The following is a 22,381-nucleotide window of genomic DNA, read 5'->3' on the forward strand; positions in this document are numbered from 1 at the left end:
ATGTGTTACATCAGGTTCATCCTCTGTTAAAACCTCAAGCACTCCCTGGATTTCACACAGATTCTCCAAGCAAAATAATCAGTTTTGGAAATTAGCTGGCTGGAACTTTGGCATGGAATATTTTATCTCAGACATTTTCACTCAAATTCAGAATGACTGAAAAGTACATCTTATGCTGAAGTGCATTTGCAAATGTGTATGATGAGATAATATAAGTTTAAATATTCCTATACTTCATGGGACAACGGTTAAACTGCAGTACTTCAGTCAAGATTCTGTTAACAACCTGAGTTTGATGCCCAATGGGTTAAGGTAGCCAGCCTGAGGTTGGCTCCATCTTTCCATCCTTCCAAAGTCAGTTAATTTTAGAAGCCAGCTGGTGGGGGACATGTAGCTGGCATAATTAAATTGTAAACTGCCCAGAGAGTGTGCTAAACTCTATGGGGCGATATATAAGTAGCATACAGTGGTGCCTCGCATAGCGATGATAATCGGTGCAGCAAAAATCTTGCAAAGCGATTTCGTCACTATGCGATATTAAAAAGCCCATAGGAATGCATTGAAACCCCTTCAATGTGTTCCTATGGGTTTCAGACTCACTTTTAAGTGAAAATCCTCCATACGGCAGCCATTTTCGTTGCCCAGTAATCGAGGAATCCATCCGAGAAAACAGCGGGCGGCCTTTTTTTTTACCTGGTGGCCATTTTGGAACCGCTGATCAGCTGTTAAAAAATCATCACTTTGCGATGATCGGTAAGCGAAACAGGGTACCGATCATCGCAAAACGATTTTTCCCCATAGGGAACATCGCAAAGCGATCACAAAAGCGATCGCAAAAAGTTAATCGCTATGCGATTTTGTCGTTAAATGGGCTGCCCGTTAAGCGAGGCACCACTGTACTTTGCTTTGCTTTCTTTTTTTAAAGATAATCTCAAGTGCATGAAATAAGCTTCAGTGCTTGGCAAATGTCATTCTTTTCCTGCAAGAGACATTGTATGATGGTACTGGGTTAAGAATAGAGTGATATGGATCCCTCATTGACTGCCAAGGACAGCTTGCTTTTTAAAAATATTATTATGAAGAGAATACAGAGAAATAAAAAGGTCACCTGAAAAACACAGAACATTATTTAGACTCTTTTTGTATTTCTATAAATTGTCTTGAAACAATTTTCAGGATTATGCTGGTGCTGAACTACAGCCGCTCTGTTTTTCTAGAGGTTCTGTGGGAAATTTGCCCGAAGAGCCATTTGATGCAGAGACAGAGGGAAAGAAAGAAAGAGGGAGGAAGCCTTGCTTGATTAAATGAAGCCTGAAACAAAAGCATGTGTGAGAGAGAAAGCGATGGTTCTCCTTTGTGGGCCTTGTTATTTTAAGCTCCTTGCCTATAAAGTTCTGGGCAACTACTAGGTATAAGGAAATTAATGACAGATCCATGCCACCAGCTGCTTGCAAGCAAAAGGCACAACTGTGGAGCTCTTTAATCAGCTACTTGCTTTGCTCAGGTCTCCTGCTGTCAGGAAAAGTTCTGCCAGGAAACTGCAGGAAGTGTATTTGGCTTCAAACCAGGGCAGGATGCTCAGCCTCACAGTCCTTCATTTAGGAAGTTCTTCCTTTGAAAAACACCCCAAGCGCACGCACAGGTGCTCATCCACACTTTCCCTCTTCTTGATGGGTTAAATCTAAATCTGTGGGTTGTCACTGACCTGTGTTTCTGATCTGGAAAACCAACGTGCCATTTCCCACTCTGCCTTCCTCTTCTCCCCTGCAAGTGCAGCTTCAGTGCTTATGCTACAACTTGTTTAAACCTCAAGTTTCTTTTTACATCTTCAGTGTTCAGTTGTTCTGTGAGATGAAGGGAGCCTACCCTGACCTTTGCCACCAGTCAGAGGCACAAGGGGCACTGGAAGGCTGCACCCACTGCCACCTGGAAAGAATATCATGGCAAGAAGGAAACTAACGTGGCCCCTTCCATCAGCCAAAGAAGGAGCAACTGTTCCAGTACTGGTTGTTGTGGGTTTTTCGGGCTCTTAAGTCGTGTTCTGAAGGTTGTTCTTCCTAATGTTTCGCCAGTCTGTGTGGCCGGCATCTTCAGAGGACAGCACTTTGTGCTGTCCTCTGTGCTCTTCTCAGAGTGATGTCCTCTGAAGATGCCGGCCACAGACACTGGCGAAATGTTACGAAGAACAACCTTCAGAACATGGCCAAAGAGCCCGAAAAACCCACAACAACCATTAGATCCCGGCCGTGAAAGCCTGCGCGGATACATTGTCCCAGTACTTTTTTTCCTCTTCACTCCCCAGTCTTTCCCCCCATTTTTATCTTCTAGATCTGGACTGTGCTTGGAAATGTTAGTCACTTTTTAAGTGCCATGGCAGCAAAAAGAGCAATGATCAAAGTCATTTTCTTTTTCCTATTTTGTTTCTTTGCCTGCCTCCAGCTCTCTGTTCTGCTGCTGATCTTTTTTTGCACGGAGGTTTTGGCCCCCTCTTTCATCTCCCCCAAGAACTCTGCTTCAACAAAACAGGTTCAAACTATACATTACAGAGAGCACATCATTAGAAGAGAGAGCTGATTAAATGCCAAAAGGGAATGATTGTCATAGCAGGAGCTTTTCATATCTTCCAAAGTTTGCAGATTAGCTTGTTTTGTTTTGTGATTGGTCTTCGGCTGGTAAACATGGACTTTGTTTGCCAGTCTAGTTTCTTAGATATGATATGGCCAGAATCACAACTCTGGAACACAAATGGTTTCCACTTCTCATGCCATGTTATATGTAAGGCATCCATGGCCTGCAGTCACATAAATAATAGGCCTCGCTTTTTTCTGCACCTTGACTTTTTCCCCATATAAAGTTTTAATTATGCCGTGCTCAGTATTACCAGTCCATGCCATGGCTAGGCTATCTGAAGGACCACCTGCCTCAGTATAAATCTGCTCCTTTATTAAGTTCCACAGAGCAGAACTTTTACAAGACCCTGCTGTCACAGACTTGCTTGTTAGACTCACAACACAGAATTTTTTTCTCCTGCTTTGCACCTAAACTGTGGGATACATTTCTTCTGGATTCAAAATGGCCCTCTTCCATTTGTCTTTTTGAAGGATGTGAAGACATTTTTTTAAATGGCTTTAAATTTGTTTTTATAATTTTTATATTTAACTTTATTCAGTGTGCATTTATAGGATGTTTGCTCTTTTAAAAATTGCCTTGGTGGTTTTCAGAAATGCAGTATGGATGCTAAACAACAGAAATGCAGTATAGATGCTAAACAACTACTAAATTTGAGCTTGTATCAACTCAAAGGTATCAGTTACAGATTATAGAATTCGTGGGCTACCCTGGGTGAAAGCTAACACCATTGCACCACTGGATGAGGCCCATGTCATTGTCTTCAGGATCCTTCCTCATAACATTCTAGGACAACGTACGTACAATAAGGGCTTAAGGTCCAGCCCTTCTCCTCTCTGCCAAACTCTATTCAGGAATTCAAAGAGTGTACAACTCAAAGAGGGGTGGTAACATAGGGATGGACCTATCATCCTATCTGGGAGCCATGTAGACCTTTGCATGTTTACCATAAAGGTCTGCACAGATGCTGTAAAACGCACTCAGCTGAACACACTTACAATATTTCCATTACCAGCAGCTCTCATGGAAATGCTATGAACACATTTAGGTCAACATGTTCAGCTAATCCTGTACTGACTTTTGTGGTCAATGTGCAAAGGTTTACATGAATCCCAAGATGAGTTCAGTGTAGATCTACTGCTGACAGATTTCCAAAAGGTGCTATGTAGTAGAAAACTTTTAGGCTATTGATTGTGTTCACTAACATGGAGAGCTGCTATCTTTTGTTCTGCAGCTAGTTTGCTGATAAACAAAGATTGTGGATTGATTTCTGTGTCCACCTTTCACTGCTGCTTTGAGGGTTGCTGAATATATAAACCTGTCTAGATGATAGGAGACACATCTTAACACAATCCAGTCCTATCTTGACAATGAGAAGGTGCCCTGTTCTTTTCTCCTCTGTTTCAGTTCAAAACAGAGGGATGCAGAAGTAGCGGGTGACAGCCAGAAGAATCAAGGACAGGTTCCTTGGACCAGAAAAGCCTCTTCTGTGGATACAGACCATATGTGACTAAATGACCATCCAAGGGAAAGTGTGATGGGTCTAAAGGGGTGTTTGCTTCCATGCACAATGAATTCAAAGGCATGCCATATACAGCCATTTCAGGCTTTGAATGAAAATCTGGTATTAACCAGAACAGGGAAGATTCTGAACAGAGTGACCCAAAGAAGCCAGAGGACACAAATCAGTCCTCCAGGTTTTCAAAACAGAAGACCATCTTTGTTGGTTTTTTTTTTCCCAACAAGCTAAAGAGATGGGTGGAAAGAGGATGACTTGTTATGAATTTATCTCAGATTCAAAAAAAAATGCTGTCTGGAAAGTGCGTGTAGCAGTTTGAACTATGGGACCTCTGCCAGCTGTGGCTGACCAGTATGTAATATCCAGTTGGTGCCCAGAAAAAGAGCAGGAATTTTAAGAGTTGTGTGTCTTTAAGAGCTTCTCTTGCTGATGTTAGGAAAGGCTTCCTTTTAATTTATTATTTAAGAATTCCTTCCAGAGGAGGTACTCAGGTGTGCTGTGATCGTGCAAAGCAGATACACCACAGTTTCTGTACGATACAGTTAATATTCAAAATGATATTCTTTAGTCAGGAAGAATGCAGCTGCTCTGACAGTACAACAGTGATGCAAGTTTCATGAGGCATAAAAACAAGATTTAGATGCTTCCTAGTGAGACCAGCTTAATTATTTACTTCTAGGCTTACAAGAAAAGACTGCTGGGGTGGGGGAGTAAATCTGTAATGGAGCACTGTTTTTCTCTCATCCTTTTGCAATAATGGTGAGCATTAACAAGGTAGTCTATAGAACCAGAGGAGTAAATAAAAAATGAGGTTTGAGGTTGTCTCTTAAAGTAGAGAATGGGAAACATGTTAGATAGTGTTGCCTTTATGAAGCTGATGATCTGCCTCTTGAGGACTAGCCTACCACCTTAGTTCTTTTGATTACAAAAAGGGACTAAGAAATCCTGGTATTTGGAAATATCCCCCCACCCTTAAAAAAAATTACAACACCTAGGATTCCCCATGACTGTGCTGGGTGAGAGATTCCTGGAGAAAATGTGATGAAGGACTGCAAACTGCAGATGTTCTCTGCTGTATAACCTTGCACAAAAATGAAAAGACCGACGCTTTTTCCATCATCCACCAGCAAGCAGGCAGAATATTTTCACAGAAAAACGAAACAAAACGAAGAAGAAGAAAACAACCCTCCCTTTCTGTTGTACACAAAATGTTAGGCTTTGTTTGCAAAATTCAAGGGTGGTTTTTTTTTTGCACAAAAACAGTTCCTTTGTTTATTTATCACAGAAAAAGAGCTGAAATGTACAAAAATGTGCAAGAATCTTACTCAGCAGGGTGAAGAATTGAAAAAGTGAAAATCGATGTCCCTAATTCTGGATTTGTGGTACAAACAACTAAATGTCCAAGTTCAAAGAAAACTGAATCCATAGGCACTAGTTTCATGGGGTCATATGTAAAAATGATTATTTAGAAACAATACAATTAAAAGTTAAATTTCACCAAAAATAGTGATGCTGTAGGAATTAGGGCTGTGTACTGGCTTTGGCTCAGTGCTGAGTTCTGGGTTGAACTGGGGCTATTTGTGCGCCAACTTTGACATGTCCTGCTTTGAAGTGTTTTAGATTCAAACTGGGACTGTTCTAGATTGAAATGTAAAAAGGATATGCTGAACACTGGAGAAATGGAAACAGAAAATTAGAAGACTATATACAATAGTGGCATGAGGTGATGCAAAAGGGGAAGGAGCTGGACTTCACTGACTGACATCTTCGTGTCTAATGAAGGCAATCACTATACGGGGGCTCTTGCACTCTTCAACCTCAGTGACTGTGGGAATGTACCATACAGCCTTGTAGGCCATGCTTCTGCTCAGTTTGTTTAGGTGCAAGCTAGGTGGTGTGATGTGGTTGCACTGCGGGTTAAACCGCAGAAGCCTCTGTGCTGCAAGGTCAGAAGACCAGCAGTCGTAAGATCGAATCCACGCGACGGAGTGAGCTCACGTCGCTTGTCCCAGCTCCTGCCAACCTAGCTGTTCAAAAGCATGTAAAATGCGAGTAGATAAATAGGTACCACCTCGGTGGGAAGGTAACGGTGTTCCGTGTCTAGTCGCGTTGGCCACGTGACCACAGAAACTGTCTTCGGACAAACGCTGGCTCTGTGGCTTGGAAATGGGGATGAGCACCGCCCCCTAGAGTCGGATACGACTGGGCTAAATGTCAAGGGGAACCTTTACCTTACCTAGGTTGCACTAGGACATTGGACAGCAACATTGGTTGTTTAGTTTCACTTTGCTTTTAGACTTTCCCTATGCTTGGAGTTTGCTTTTTTTTGTGCTTGGAGTTTGCTTTTCTTTTGTCTGAGCTTTGAGTGAATAGTCTTCAGTTAGTTTCAGCCTGATAGTATCTGTCTGTCTTGTGTATCTTTTTCTCTGTCTTTGGGTTTCAGGGTTTCTTTCTTCTCTTTGCCACGTGCGTTGCCTGGGTTGATAGTAGTAAAAGCGAACCTGCCGCCGCCACCATGTAAATAAAGTACTTCTCCCATCATCCCAATACAAAGATTGCCCATTCCTGAGCTTGCAGGACTGAGCAACTAACAGCACCAACTTCTGAAATAAATGGAAGGAGGCAAGAAACTTTTGGAGGTGGCTCGTTCCAAAACCTGAAAAGTTGCATGTCTGCAATTTGGTGGGATGAATTATCCCTCTGCGATCTGTCAACCTGTCTAATTTTATGGTAATAAAGAAAACTCCCCTAAACTACAGCCATCTGCATTTCACGTGGCATTTCCCATTGCTGAACCAGTGGAAAGGATTGAGAGCCATTGGGGTGCGGTGATCAGAGTGTAAGACCAGAACTCAAGAGACATGGGTTCAAATTCCCATTTGGCCATGAAACTCAGCAGGTCATCTTGGCCCAGTCATGGTCACTTAGTCTGACCTGTCCTCAGACAGGGTTGTTGGGAGGGCAACATGGGGGAGGAGAAAGAGAGATGTCATTATAGAAGTAGTCAGTCTTCCAGATCACACCCTTCTGCTTGTCTTCTACAATAATGGTGGGAGTCACTGACTTCCAGCTGAGAAAGGTAAACATTCTTAAAGGTCACAGAGAATCTTCACCTTTCCAATAGTCATCATGTAGTTCTGATGCATGTGGCCCAGTTTCTACATAAGAAACAGTGGTTCACACACTGATAATCTCAAAAACAGATTACTGTAATACTCTGTATGTAGGGCTGCCCTTGAAAGTATGGAAACTTTAGTAAGCCCAACACACGGTAGCCAAACTGATTTCTGGGACTAGAATTTGACTATATATCCGCAATCTTGTCTCACCTGCACTGACTCCCCTGTTAGTTTCCATGCTCAATTCAAGATGCTGGGTATGACCTATAAAGCAATTTAGGACCTTAGTACGTATTGAAATGCCTTTTTCAGAAGACAGCTACCCATATCACCTGCTCCTCTCAATCCAGGTTGCTAAAAGTGGCCACACTGAGGGAGGCCAAAAAACTGACAACAAGGAATCAGATGTTCTTGGTGGTGGCCCCCAATCTGTGCAATATGCTCCCAATTGAGGTACGTCATGCTCCTTCCCTCCTGATAGGGGTAGGCATCCTTCAGTCTCGAAAGACTATGGTAACATGCTCTGTATGGAGGACTTGGAACAGCATCTAGTGTGGCTGAGGAGGCCAATTCGAGAGTGACAATCTCTTCCACACTGAAGACAAATCCAATCTGTCCTCTGTCCAGCTCCCTGGTTTTGCTGCTTTTGTGACTTCCTCTTTGCCTCGGCCTGCTGGACAAGGGTCTCTTCAAATTGGGAGAGGCCGTGATGCAGTGCCTGCCTCCAGGCTGAACACTCAGATGTCAGAGTTTCCCATCTGTTGAGGTCTATTCCTAAGGCCTTCATATCCCGCTTGTATCGCAGCTGTGGTCTCCCTCTGGGGCGATCTCCCTGCATTATCCATACAGAAGATCCTTTGGAATCCAACCATCAGCCATTCTCACGACGTGCCCAAGCCAACGTAGACGTCGCTGTTTCAGTAATGTATGCATGCTGAAAATTCCAGCTCATTCTAGGACTACTCCTGATAAATTTATAAATAAATAAATAAGGCTTTCTTAGACAACATGCGACACCCAACAAAGGGTGACTTTTGTGGGAGGAGCACTATGTCTTTGTCTTTCGGATATATCCTATGTCAACTATTCAGGATTTAGAAACCTGTATCTTTAATATGAACACAAACTATGTACATCTGTAGAGGAGAGATCAGGGAGAATGTCTAAAAAGCCAATGGAATAAAACAAAATTCCCTTCTGTACTTGGCAATTTATTATTGAACTGCCACAAACCAGAAGCTGGCAAATAATCATTTTTAGTTAGCTATATGCCATCAAGATGGAACCAACTTATATGACCCTAATAGGACTTTCAAGGTTAGTGAGATATTTAAGGGTGATTTTACCAGTTCCACTTCCCCAATGAGTATCCATGGCTGAGTGGGATTTAAATCCTGGACTCCAGAATCCTAGTCCATCATTCTATCCATTCTCAATGGGGGCTATATGGCCCCCTGGGGTCTCCTGACACATTCGAAGGGGGCCACAGACAAAAAACCCAATTCTTCACACCCCACCTTATAAGGTTCGCCATGTGTTACACAATCCTAATTCAGTCTATGTTTCTTTCATATTGTATTTATGGCTGTGGCCAAAAAAAGATTGAGAATGGCTGCACAACACCACACTGAGCACCTCAGATAATCATTGTACACATGTTAAAGTTGCCTGGAAGACGTGTTCAAAAAGATGAAATTGAAATTGAAAGTAACAACAATAATAACATTGATTACAATAAGTCACTGACGTCTCCTGGCCATGCTGTGTCTAGCATGCAATGCACTGTGTGCAAGGGTGCACATAAATCAAGTGTGCAGATCTCCCTCACTGGCCTGGAGGCGCTCACTTTATAGGTTTGGTATCACAGCTCTCAATCTTTGCTCACAGATGTCACAAACCACAGAACTGAACTGAATTTCTTGCTAGATTTGAGAGCTAAGATTAAGACAGAATGGACTGGGTGGTTGTTGTTGTTGTTAAATGGCTTTATAATACGGTTGGAGAAGGGGTGGTCCTCCGGATGGTTTCTGGCCGACACTTTCAGCAGCCCAAGGCAGGATAACCAATGATAAGGGATGGTGGCCGTTGACGTCCACAAATGACTCTGTCACCAGAATATAGAAATGTGTGTGTGTGTGTGTGTACGTACGCACGTGCAAGCAGTGAAACAGGAGAAACCACAAATAGCTCATCACTGTGTGACAACTGAAGGTGAGAGTGTGTCACTTAGTGGTAGCAGAGACAGGAAGTGGTTCAAGAGAAAATGTATTCCACCTTTCCAAACTTCTGTCACCAGTCTCTGGGGCTTAAACAAAACCCTGTAGAGAGTGGTTGCATCTTTGGTCTTCAAATGCACAGAACATCAGTGTTCTCACACTATTTTTAGAAGCATTAAAAACATTTCTTTGAATTTAATGGCAGGTGTTGAGGGTCCATATGCCCTGATTCTTGTTGTTGTTTTCACGATGCAACCTGTCCTGTTCACCCAAACGCGAGAGGGACCCAGATCGGCACCTCATACGGAAGGAAACCGTGTTGTGTCCAGGATCCGTCCTTCCAGCAGGGGGGTGTCGAATCCCAGTTTCACCGACGCTGCTGCAGAAGCTGCCTGGCGCAGAAGAAACCGAGATGGAGCCGTTTGAGGCACAGAGAAATCCTGGGCGAGCGCAGGGAAAGCAGCCTGAAGAATTACGGAGCCCGCGTGGTTGTAAAACGGTTTCACGGCTTGTAGCCTGAATAAATCAAGATGTTGAACACCGTTAAGCTAAATGGCGGGTGTATGCCCCGCGAACACCCGAGGCAAGTATTCTGTGAGTCTGTTTGAACAACAAAGTACATGCAATTAATATATAATTTAGAAAGCCCGGCGCAACTGTAGTTTGCTCCAAAAACATCAAAAATCAGAGATGCTCAATATTACATTTCCACTCGATAACTTTAGAGAACATATTGCACGGGATATAAGCTATCCTTTCTAAAGCAGACCAGCCACCAGGTACGAGAGGACATTGAAACCGGTGGATGAGACGAGAGCCCGCTTCTGTCTTGGACTGCAGCCGGTGAGCTGCGTTTTTCTTCCAGAAGGAGAATCCAGCAGCAGCAGCAGCAGGGTGGATGGGACTCCGAGCTGTGTGAGATTGCTGCCAGTGTGGGGGCGAACAATTCTTTTTAAACAACTGATGATGCCCCTTTGAACATATAGTAAGCTAGGAGTGAATCGCATCCGCTCACGAGGGAGATGTAAATGGCAAAAGAATACAAAAAGAAATTGGTCATCTGAGGGAGAGAGAGAGAGATGTAAACATACTGCTGCAATATGCATTTATTTATTTATTTATTTATTTATTTATTTATTTATTTATTTATTTATTTATTTATTTATTTATTTATTTATTAGATTTTTACCCACCCCTCTAGACAATGGCTACTCAGGGTGGCTTACATAGATAAAAAACACACCAGTATACATGTATCCATATATCAGTATACTTGATATCTTTGTCTTGTCATATTATTTGGTGTTAAGGTATTTATATTTGGGAGTTAATGTGTTCATTATCCTTTGTTACTACATTCCACAGAGGGTTAAAATCATCCATAAAGAAAGTGGGGGTTAACAGTCCTTGCCAATTGGAACTATAGTCCTGGGTCCTCTGACAGAGACATGGCAGGGCATTACAGTATTTTGCTTATTGCCTTAACAGCTTCCTTCATGACCCAAGAAGGTTGCAACAGAACAGGAATACAGTACGATTTCTTCTCTGTCTCCAACTAGACATTATTCAGAATGTGAAGGAAAGAATTCCAGCTGGCTCAGAGTTGGAAAAAAGTTTGGGGGTTTGAGTTTGTTTGTGCTTTTGGCATTACAATTCCCAGAATCCAACACATCTCTTGGCCCAAATCTACTTCACAGGACCGTTGGGAGGGGGGGGATAAAATAGAAAGAAGACAAATCATGTAGGTTTCCTCTAGCACTTTGGATGAAAAGTGGGATATGAATGCGGTATTCATTTTTAAAAAAAACAGTACAAGCAATGTGTTCAGAAAAATATTAGGAGTCCAGAAGGGAAAACATTTCTCTTGATGTATTCTTGAAGGCTTTCACGGCCAGGATCTAATGGTTGTTGTGGGTTTTCCAGGCTCTTTAGCCGTGTTCTGAAGGTTGCTCTTCCTAACGTTTCGCTAGTCTCTGTGGCCGGCATCTTCAGAGGACAGGAGTCAGAACTCTCTCTGTGCTCTGTTCTGACTTCTATCCTCTGAAGATGCCGGCCACAGAGACTGATGAAATGTTAGGAAGAAGAACAACCTTCAGAACGCGGCCAAAGAGCCCCCCAAAAAACCCCACAGCAACCATTTCTCTTGATTTCAGAAGTTACACCAGTTTCAATTCCTGGTAGGAAACCTGTCATTTCTGTTTCAATCACGGCAAAACTAAAGATATTCGCCTGAAGGGAGGAATCACATTCTGTATTGAACACCATCTATAACAGTATTATATAGTAATAGAAAAATATTGGATGCTCAGGTTTCAAGAATTCACCTGGAAGTCAATTATTGCTGTAAGGAAAGGGATATGACAGAGATGGTAACCCAGATCAATAAAGATGGCTGCAAAGAGCAGGCTGCTTGAAAATCATGGCTTCGTTTATAAATTAAGATAGATCCTTTGGGGCTTAATTGTCTGTTGAGTTATATTGTAACAGACATTATTGATTTCAGTAAGGTTACTGGGAGTGCAAATCACCCATCTGGGGTCTGAGTTCCTTTAGAAACCAAGAAGACATTAATCCTCACTAGCAAAGAGAAGTTCCTAGGGAGTGGGTGGGCGCGGGGGGGGGGGAGTCTCTGACAAGAATCGAATGACCTGTAGGAAACCTGGATTCACAGCAAGTTTCTATTGTTCTCAGAATGGCTTTTTCTTTTGAAATACTGTAGTATATACTTATATGTGGGGTTTGACTGGTGGGATTGGCCTGGAGGGATAGTTCATTCCCTTCAATTTAGACTTAATTTTGAATGTCTGCGTGAAAATAACTTGTAAGCAGAGCCAGATTTGCAGGGTTGAAGTGCTGGAATTTTTTAAATAGGTGAGTTGACAATATCACTGCAAATTCTTTTCAAAGTGCGCTTGTTCTCACCCTGTTTAGATGCAATCCTCATAGCAGTTCGGAAGGAAGTGGTTTCTCTCTCTCTCAGTAATGGTTTATTCCTGTGAGTTATCCCAGTAGTAGTGCAAAAGATTTGAAGATGGCTTAGTCTTGAACAGACGATCAAAACCCATTACAAAATATGTAGAAGTTCCTAGTAGAAGTTTAAAAAAAGCAAAAGCGTGCTGCTTATACACCGCCTCATAGCACTTCAAGCACTCTCTGGGCGGTTTACAAGTTAATTATGCAGGCTACACATTGCCCCCCCCCCCAGCAAGCTGGGTACTCATTTTACCAACCTCAGAAGGATAGAAGGCTGAGCAACCTTGAGCCGGCTACCTGGGATTGAACCCCAGGTCGTGAGCACAGTTTTGGCTGCAGTACAGTGGTTTAACCACTGCGCTACGAGGCTCAAAACTAATTGGTTTGTTGATATAATCAACACCACAGCTTTTAACTCTCTTTGGCTATGAGAGCTAAACTGATGAATGCCTGTAGTTCAAAATTGACCTATACACAAGTGCTTGCAAACTTTCAAATTGCACAGCAGATCTTTGGCTCAGAATTGATTTCCATGCAGTATAGGACATTCCCTGATGCTTCATAGTTCATCGTTCCTTCCAGCTACCAGCAAGTTCCAAAATCTCACTAAACTCTTCTTCAACTACCTCTACATTTGTACACTAACTAGTCTCCAAAAAAGAATGTGAATAATGCTTTATGTAAAATACATAATTCCTTTGTGGTTTAAACTGTCATTAAGCCTGATTATTCCACTACATTATTAGCTTAGTCAGAGGCAGAAGGGAAAAACACATTGTCCTTTGACAAGAGGGGGGGAGAGAGGCAGGGAAGAGATTGCATAACAAAAGACAGAGTTAATCCTCCTTTTGCTTGTCTGTATTTATCACTGTAATGCCTTGCACTTTGCTGGAGTTACTCCAGAGTTTTTCTTTCCTGAAACCAAGAGCAGAATGTGGCCCATTCTGTGCATAAAAACCTGCATCTCTCTGGTTGTTATAGCAACCACAGCTTTCAAAATGACACAGACCCAAGATGAGCGCTGTTGTGGTTGACACATTTTTAAAAGGTGAAGAAAAATGTGCTCCGATTGGCACATTTTCAGTTAATGATGGGTTTTGTGTGGAAATGTCACTTGGCGGATTGACGCTATTAAATCAGGACTGAGCTGTAGCTGTTTTGCTGCTTTGATATTTTAATAGTGAGGGAGTGAATGTGAAGGCCAAAGATGGCTTCCAGTTATGAAACGAGATGGGTGAGACTGGGTCACTAGAAATCATATGCCAGATGTAGACACGCTGGTGTATTCTCTCACTGATTTCTGGAGCAGCTGCTTTCCAGCAGAGCTGGCTCTCAGCATAAAACAAAAGGCACAATGGGGACTTCTAAAAAGCTTTATTTTTAGGTTCCCCTCACTCTGTAAAAACTGGATGTATACCTCACACCCAATGAAAGCATTGCCCTGCCAAAGCTGAACTTCATTTGGGTCTGTTTGCAATGCTGAGAGGCATATCATCAAGATGCGTTAACCTATGCAGTTTTGCTTGTGATGGATTTTCTGACCCAGACAGAAAGGCACTTGACATCTAGTAAATATGCTGCTGTAGGCTGTCTGAATGGAGCTAGCCAGTATTAAAATGAGAGCTTTTGACTGAGCAAGTCTTGCCCTAAAGAGCTGGTTGTTCGAGATCTCAGTCTTACGACTACCTCTTCTGAGGGTTGCTCAATATGGTAAATGATATATTGCATTTTGTTTTTGTTTTTTTATTGATACTTTTTGCATCATAATGATGGAAAGGAGGGCTTTCTGCGGGGTAGAGACTTGGTGGCTCTCCAGATCTTCTAGGACTGCAGCTTCCAGTAGCCCTTAGTGAATACAGCCAATGGTGACAGGTTATGACGAGTGTTATAGTCTAGCAGTGTCTGCAGGGCCACAGATTGCCCATGCTTGGCTTACTAGAATGGTAGTGAGGGCTTAATTTGTACTGGGATCCACTAAGCCAAGTACTCTAATTGGGGTTTCTGTGCCTCACTGCCTCTCTGTGTGATTCCTGTCACTCACAACCAATGGGTCTTCCTCCATTTTGTAATCTACAGAATCTACACCCTTATACTGAAACACAGAATTAGGTCTCTGGCTACAGAGCCGTAGGCTGAGAGTTCTGATCCCCACTGTGCCCTCTTGACAGGGCCTGGACTCAATGATCTATAGGGTCCTTTTCGGTCTGCAGTTCTAAGATTAGGATTTCTGACAAAGATTTTTTTTTTAAAGTAGAAAACTGCTGTACTGCAGCCAAAACTGTGCTCACGACCTGGGGTTCAATCCCAGGTAGCTGGCTCAAGGTTGACGCAGCCTTCTATCCTTCCGAGGTCAGTAAAATAAGTACCCAGCTCGCTGGGGGGGGGCAATGTGTAGCCTGCATAATTAACTTGTAAACCGCCCAGAGAGTGCTTGAAGCACTATGGGGCGGTATATAAGCAGCACACTTTCCTTTTTGCTTTATATAATTGTCCATATCCTATCTGACTCCTTAAGTTTAGCCTCTATCCTCACCAGAGACGGATTCACTGGCTTCTCAGATATATTGCCTGGCTCTACATCCAAGGGATCAGCAGCCCTAATCATACCAGCCTTTTTATTTTATTTGCACGAGGGTCTGGCCTTAATGGAGGAGCCTCTTGATCCATTATCTCTGGTCTCCTCAATCCTGCTTCTTTTTGCCGTCCCTCTTCCGAACACTTTTTCCTCCACTGTAGTGTTAGCTCCTTGGGAAGTTGCCCTGCTTTCCTAGCTTCCCCTTTCTCTTTTTCCTCAATAAGATGGACCATAGGGCATTTGGGGTTCTTGTGTTTAATCTCTTCCCCCTTAGGGATTCTTAAGTGATCCAGGATTCCCTTCCACAGGTCTTCCTTATATAGAGAATTCTATATATAGTCTAAACCCCTGGAGGTTTGGGTTCTTCATCTGGGGAATCTTCCACCCAGCAGGTCCCAATCATCTGTTCTTGAGCATCATCCCATTCCCCTTTCTTGGGTTCTTCTTCCCCCTGGGATTCATCAACCTCCTCATTTTTGTCTGGGTTACATATTTGCTCTTGACTGATTTTGTCTCTACAACTTCCTTGTTTTCCACAAACCTGAAAACAAGCCTTGTTTTCAGGCTTGTGGGCAGAGGTTTAGTTTCTTTCCCCCTTTCTGAAGTTTCTGCTAACTTCCTGGGTTCCTCTCCTCCCTTTTCTTTTGGCAACAAAACCTCCTTTATATTAGCCATCTGCCAGAGTAAATTTACTCCACTCTCTCCCCTTTCTGTCTCCCACCATCTGGATTGTCATGACCACATACACCTCTGTTTGAATCCTGCTTTCCCAGAACTAAGGGGCAGGGTTGAGTTCTCCTTCTGCCTCATATCTCACTCTTTTGGGATGGTCTTGTGAAAAATCCAGGGTCAGAGGGCAATAAATCTCCTCGCAATGTGTTGCTCCAAATGGCATGGCAGCCCAAGTTCATGCACCCATTATGTCTCTCTTGAATCATTCAGCAGTAGGTTGAAATAGGTTGCCAAATGAGGGAAATAGTATCAGAGATTTGTTTGCATCTGAACTGGTCTCTGTAAGAATAAGGTTTTATTTTCAGTTTTTAAATGTTTTGTTTTTAAAATCCTCAGTAGTGCTTTTTATCTCTCACTCAACATTTCTCTTTCATGGGTTAGGAATGTTTCAATTAGGAATGTAGGAGTGCAGGTTTAGTTGGAAAAGCTTTCAAGTGCTATTTTTCAGGCCTTGAATTTCAGTAAGTCTCTGAAGATGTTCCCCTGTGCATTTTGGAAATTTGTTTATCTGTCTTTTCAACACTGATAATCAGCTTTTGTACATCACACCCAAACACGACTACTTAGTAGAAAGCACACAATTGAATTATAAATGTGATTTCTCACAGCTAGAAGCACTTTTGTTGCTGATTTCATCAGCCAATTAAGGCTATAGAAGAGGAGAAACTAGCAGGTTCTGTTTACTGAATAATGCCATTTCATTTGAGTTCTACAAAGCAATTAAAATCTTGATGGAATAAGAGTGTCGTGGTTTATATTGAGACCACAATCCCCATGCACATTGACTTGAAATAAAGCCAATTTAACTCAGTGCAGCTGACTTCCAATTAAAGATGTGTAGGATCAGTAATTTTAGAGTAATGACTGGGAACCTGGAACCCTCCAAATGTCATAGGGCTATAGCTCTCATCATCCTTGGCCACTGCCCATGCTGGCTGGGGTTAATAGAGAATGGAGCTTGACAACATCTGGATGGCCACAGGTTCTCCATTCCCTGTGTATATTGGTAGGTTTTTGTGTGTTTTATAACACAATATTATATATACCTATTCACAGGTAATTCCCCCTGAGTTCAGTGGCACTAAGTTTGCAAACCTATACACACCTACCATACGTTTTATTGAAGTTAAAGAGACTTGCTTCCAAGCTAACTGTATATAATAATTGAATAAAAATCAAGACATTATAAAACATAAGATAGAGAAAACATAACACTTCCATAAATTATTTTTTAAAAAACAGGTGGTCCATATACAAAATATTTTGTTTTTTTTTTAATGGGTAAAACCCATATTAAGTTGCTAAAATTTCAAAAACAAGTGAACTTTTGGGTTCTGCAGAGCCGTTTTTGGATGGGAATTGCAGAGTTTGCACATGAGATGGGAATAGAAAAGTCCAAAAATTATCCTGGCCTGAAGTTGATGTTTCAGGGTCTGTAGTTAAAGTAAATGAAAATGCTGGTCCACTCTCCATAGCAATCCATTTTATCATGCATTCCTTCAAGAAGGAAGGAAAATTGCAGTATTTTCTTTTTTGTTCTTGGGACTAATAGCAGGGCACTCTGGAGCTCCCAGTTCTATACATACCCAGCTGAGAGGTATGTACTTGTGGATAGGAAGTGATCATCCAAAATGCAAGATTTCTTCCATCTTTCCTTCCTGAGAGAGGCTTTCTTTGGCTACCTGCCTTTCTTCATTTTGAAAGTCTTCCTTCAACTAATGCTTTGCTCTCCTATGAGTAAATGCGGGAGATAAAATTATCCTTCATTATCTCTACGGTACCCCAGTTGTGATCAGTTTTCATGGCAGATTAAAACATTCTAGAAGAACTGTGAAGTAAGTACCGTAAGTCATCACTTTAATAGCAGCTGTATATTTTCTTCCCTTTGGACCTGTTGTAACAGTAAAATCTCTGGTGACTTCATTTCAATACAATGCTGGAAGCAAGTCTTCTCAGGATTTGACAAACATCCAGGAAGGAACTCAAGAGGGTTTTGTGTCTTTGTTTTGGTTACCTGTAAATAGGAAGGGAACACAGTGATCACAGCCATAAATCTAGGGGAGCACAGGGTCACAACAATGATGATAATTGCAATTTGGGAAGATGAACAATTACTACTAATCAACCATTTTACTGGCAAGAAATATAGAACCTACAACACACCACAAAAAGAGGAGGCTGCAAAAGAAAAAAACCTGTATTTTCTTTCTACCCATTTCTGTTTAAGATGCTATTTCAGAGCTTGAGAGGACAACTAAAATCTCACAGCCAGTAGATTCAGTGGTCACCTTGGCTGTGGGATTTTGAGAGCTGCAGTCTAAGCTGTGGATCTACCACAGGAAATGGAAATTTCATTCTCTCACTCCAGTCGCATCATGCCACTATGTTGCATAGGTGCTGCCAAGATCTGAGCGTTGTCCATGAAGACGTTCTCTAAGAATCTGACATTTTCCTGGTCGTTCAAAGATAACATTATGGGGAGGAAACATTTTAGAGAAAGTCCAAGTTACAGCAGTTCCTGGCCTATACATTTGAAAAGATCAAGTAGGAAGTGATGGGAAGGAAATCTGATGTAGGAAAGGAAGAACTTGACCTGATAGAAAGCCACCTCCTGGGCCATGTCTAGCTGGCTAGCTAAAAGACACATCATCTAAGATAGGAACAGGGAAACTGGTAAAACTCCATATGCTGATAGATGTCAATACTGTTTTTCCTCATGATTGGCCATGCATGCTGGGACTGATGGGAGCTGGAGGTCAGCACCATGTGGAGGACCATAGATTCCCCACACCAGTGTAAAGAATGCCTTCTGTCAAGTTGATCTTGTTTTTGCAGATCCATATTCCCATGTTTGTCATTTAACCCCGAATTGGGATTTGAAGAAAATATCAGGAACTTGAACCCTGGATAAAGTGCAAAGCTAATGTATGAGATTTTCAGATATATCCTAAAGATGCAGTAAGTTAAGGAAAGCAGCCACACCTGGGAATAAAATCCATTCAAGTGGATGCTTTGTCAAAATGTAAGATTTTACGCATCCTCAAGCTACACAGTATGATGAAAACTGCAGATGACTTTATGGTCTGTTATATAAGAGGTCAGACTTGATATGCTAATTGTTCCTCTTTTAACTTCTCTGATCTGTCAGACCTTATCATTGTTGATTCTCCCCATAGAACAGCTATGTTGATACTGTATAATACAAAAGGATACTAAGTCCATAGGAATTTGATGCATACTACATAGGGCTGTACTTTTTATAGGACATACTGGTATTTTGTACAATATTTTCATGTTGAAATCAATGAATATCACACCACATCACATACAATAGAATTGTCATTTTTCGGCACTGCAATTTGCACAGGACCTTATTAGCTCAAGACCATCATTACCTTCCTCTACTAGAGTTCAGTGTATTCAGCTGGGTTGGGGAATGTGTGCCCTTCCGGATGTTGTTGGGATGCCAGACCCTTCAGTCCTAGCCGGATGAGGAGGGATGATAGAAGCTGTGATCCAATAGTCCATGTTATCTGAAGGACCATATCTCCCCATATGAGCCTTCCTGGCCCTTAAGGCCCTTTTCCTGATCCCACTGCCATAACAAGCATATTGACTGGGACACTAGACAGGGCCTTCACTGTGGCTGCTCCCAAGTTGTGGAATACTCTCCCTTAGGATGTTAGGTTAGCTCCCTCATTTTTATCCTTTCACTGACAGTTGAACACCCACCTCTTGAAGCACATTTATAATAACTATGACTGAACCCCTGGATTTTCTTTTTCTTGCTGTTCTAACCTTGCTTTTAAAGTTTTAAATGTTCTTAATTACTTACCATATTGTAAATTATAATCGTAGTTTAAGTACTTTTTAATCTGTAATTTATTGTGTGTTTAGAATTACTTGTTTTAACATTGTGAACCACCTTGGATCCCCTCACCAGGAGAAATGCAGCCCACAAATGATATAAAACAAAATAAAATAAATAAATAGATCTGAAGAACCATATGTTTCTCAGCCTTGTTTTAGAGGATAGTTTGGTGACTACCAGGTTACAGATCACTGACAGATTTCCAATTCGTAAGTAATTTAGTGGTATGCGGGTGGCCTAAGAAAGTTAGTGGTATGAGGGTTTGAATAGGCTGCTCTGCTTCACTGAGGTATTTCTTTAAAATTTGCTTTGAAAAGATGGAAATCCTAAGCCTACAGAGGAAACAGGCAGAAACAGAGAACCCATAGACAATCTGTAGATTGTCATCCATTTTTGCCTGGGCGTCAAGGCCTCCTTTTATTGAGGAGACAAAATTGTGTATGGGATGTTCAACTTCAGAGCGCAAGATGACACTCACAAAATCATTATCAACGAATGATAGATGGGATTGTGGGGAGGATGTCAATTTAAAAAAAAAAATCAGAATGTACTAACAGCTGGCAAATACAAATGAGGAATAAAGTGAAGCTGATGGATTTTTCTCCGTACCTTATGAAAGGACTCTTCCAAGTTTATTTACCAGGTTCAGCTCCTGACATCTTCTGTAAAAAAAAGAGATTGGGTCACAAATGGTGAAAAATGCCTTTGCTGGAGAACTTCTGCCAGTCAAAGCATGTTTTGTTTGAAACATTTACATTCTGCCCTTCATTAAGAATTTGTAAGAGTAACATTCTTTATTTACAGTTCCAAGAAACCCCTTGTTTTGGCAAGGTATTCTGGGAATTGTGGTCCAAAAGAATAGCTATCTCATGTTCTGTCTTCATTGTGTGAATATTTCAGTATATAATAAGTTCTACCAAAGCAATGCAATGGCATTTGAAATCTTTATCCTTTGAAAGGTTTGCAAGAAACTGAAAAGCCTTGATGAATAAGAGCATTTTTGCCTAGCACCAAAAATATTGCAGAATAGGTGCCAGACAAGCTCCCACCTGAAGACTGAAATTATAGAGCCCAAGGCACAGACTTACCAACACCAAAGTGAGGAGGCCTGAGAGGTGGCAAATGCTAAAGACCTCCACACGTCAAATTTACAAGCCCAAGTGGCTTCTCTGTATGTTGCCTTGAGAGTTCAGCTGCTGTGCTCATCTCTTGTTGGCAGACTAAATGGATGTATTAGGGTTGTCATCTGGACCTTGTGCAGGAAATATGTCACGGAGTTAGTAATATCATATTGTCAGTGTAAGTGTCGAAGAATTGTGTGTATGTACATTGAACGAAGAATTGTACTGCAAATAAACTGTGTTTTCTTGATACGTTGGCATATCATTTTTACAAGCATTTTTAAAATAGTGAAACAAGGACAACTTCCGTGGACTGACCATGTTGTTAGGCTGTCAAATGGCTCTTTCTCCTGAAGTGTATCTTGTATGGCAGTGGTCCCCAACCTTGGGCCTCCAGATGTTCTTGGACTACAACTCCCAGAAGACTTCACCACCACCACCTCTGCTAGCCAGGATTTCTGGTAGTTGAAGTCCAAGAACATGTGGAGGCCCACTGTTGTATGGAACATTTGCGGTAGCTGCTCAACTGAATGATGGACAAAAGAACCCATTCAATGATATACTGAAAACAACTTTGAAGGAATTTTGAGTATGGACCCTATCACCTGGGAAGTTCTCATTCAAGACCAAAATATATGGTGAAATGTCATCACAAAGGAAGTTGGACATTTTGAAATAAAAACAGTCAAGGATGCACAAAGGAAAAGAGAAATGAGAAAGAAAAGGCTTAACACCTCAACAGCCCAATGAGTCCAGGATCACCAAACCTGTTTCTTCTGCTTCTGTATTTTCTGGGCTTGTAATGGGCTGGTTAGTCATCTGCATGTCCATCAATGTGCTGCTTTTCAGCCGTAAATGCTCACTTGCTCCCTCCACAAAATGGTAAATCTGATGGAAATGGACTTTAAAAGCATCTCTCTCTCTTTTATACAGTTAGAGCTGCGCCCCCCCCCCAAGGCCATCCTGAAATAGGAATCAGCAAAGTGCGTTCCTCCAAATGTTGATGGACTGCAGCTTCCTTGCATTTGGGAGACTGGTGAGATACAAATCAAATTCATAAGCAAATGCGTCAACTAAACTCTCAGTATCCTTCACCACTGGCTATGCTTGCTGGGGCTGATGGGAATTGCAATCCAGCAACATCTGGGGGGGCCTTCCCTCTACCCACCCTGCCCTAAAAGAAGCACCTAGATCCTGTTCTGCAAACATATGAACTCTGCATCGCCTGCTCTAACAAGCGGTTCCGAAAGAGCCCAAAGACATTTTCATAAGAGTGTTGAAGAGCACAGAGCCTTGAAGTCACTTCAGTGTGCAGTAAGCAAAAATACCAATGAATCCTCTGGGGGGTCTTTCCATACAAGCCATTTATTCGCATAGTACAAATAAAAATGAGCCCTTCCTCAAGCTCTTCATTGGCCCATTTGAAGGCTGCAGTGTTTAATTAGGAACATCAATACTTTTCTCAGTGGGGTACCTACTTGTATCTTGCACCTCTGACGCTACTTGTGGCAAAGCAAAAACACCAATATCATTAAGGTTAATAACCTAGCAGTTTGCCCGAGAAGTTCCGTGCCTTAATTTGAATTGATTATCTGAGGAGATTCAATTGGGAAAGGAGGCTAACTGC

At 41.9% G+C, this 22,381-nt stretch overlaps 1 long non-coding RNA gene across 1 annotated transcript; it reads right to left on the minus strand.

Moving 5' to 3' along the window:
• Positions 1–15,067: 15,067 nt before the first annotated feature.
• Positions 15,068–20,555, minus strand: LOC144588505 (uncharacterized). The gene is made up of 2 exons (XR_013544122.1): positions 20,243–20,555; positions 15,068–17,776 (listed from the first exon to the last, which is right to left on the minus strand). It is a non-coding gene; the product is annotated as an uncharacterized LOC144588505 (long non-coding RNA).
• Positions 20,556–22,381: the final 1,826 nt, after the last annotated feature.

This window comes from Pogona vitticeps, chromosome 3 (genome assembly GCF_051106095.1).
Source record: "Pogona vitticeps strain Pit_001003342236 chromosome 3, PviZW2.1, whole genome shotgun sequence".
Classification (NCBI taxonomy): Eukaryota; Metazoa; Chordata; class Lepidosauria; order Squamata; family Agamidae; genus Pogona; species Pogona vitticeps.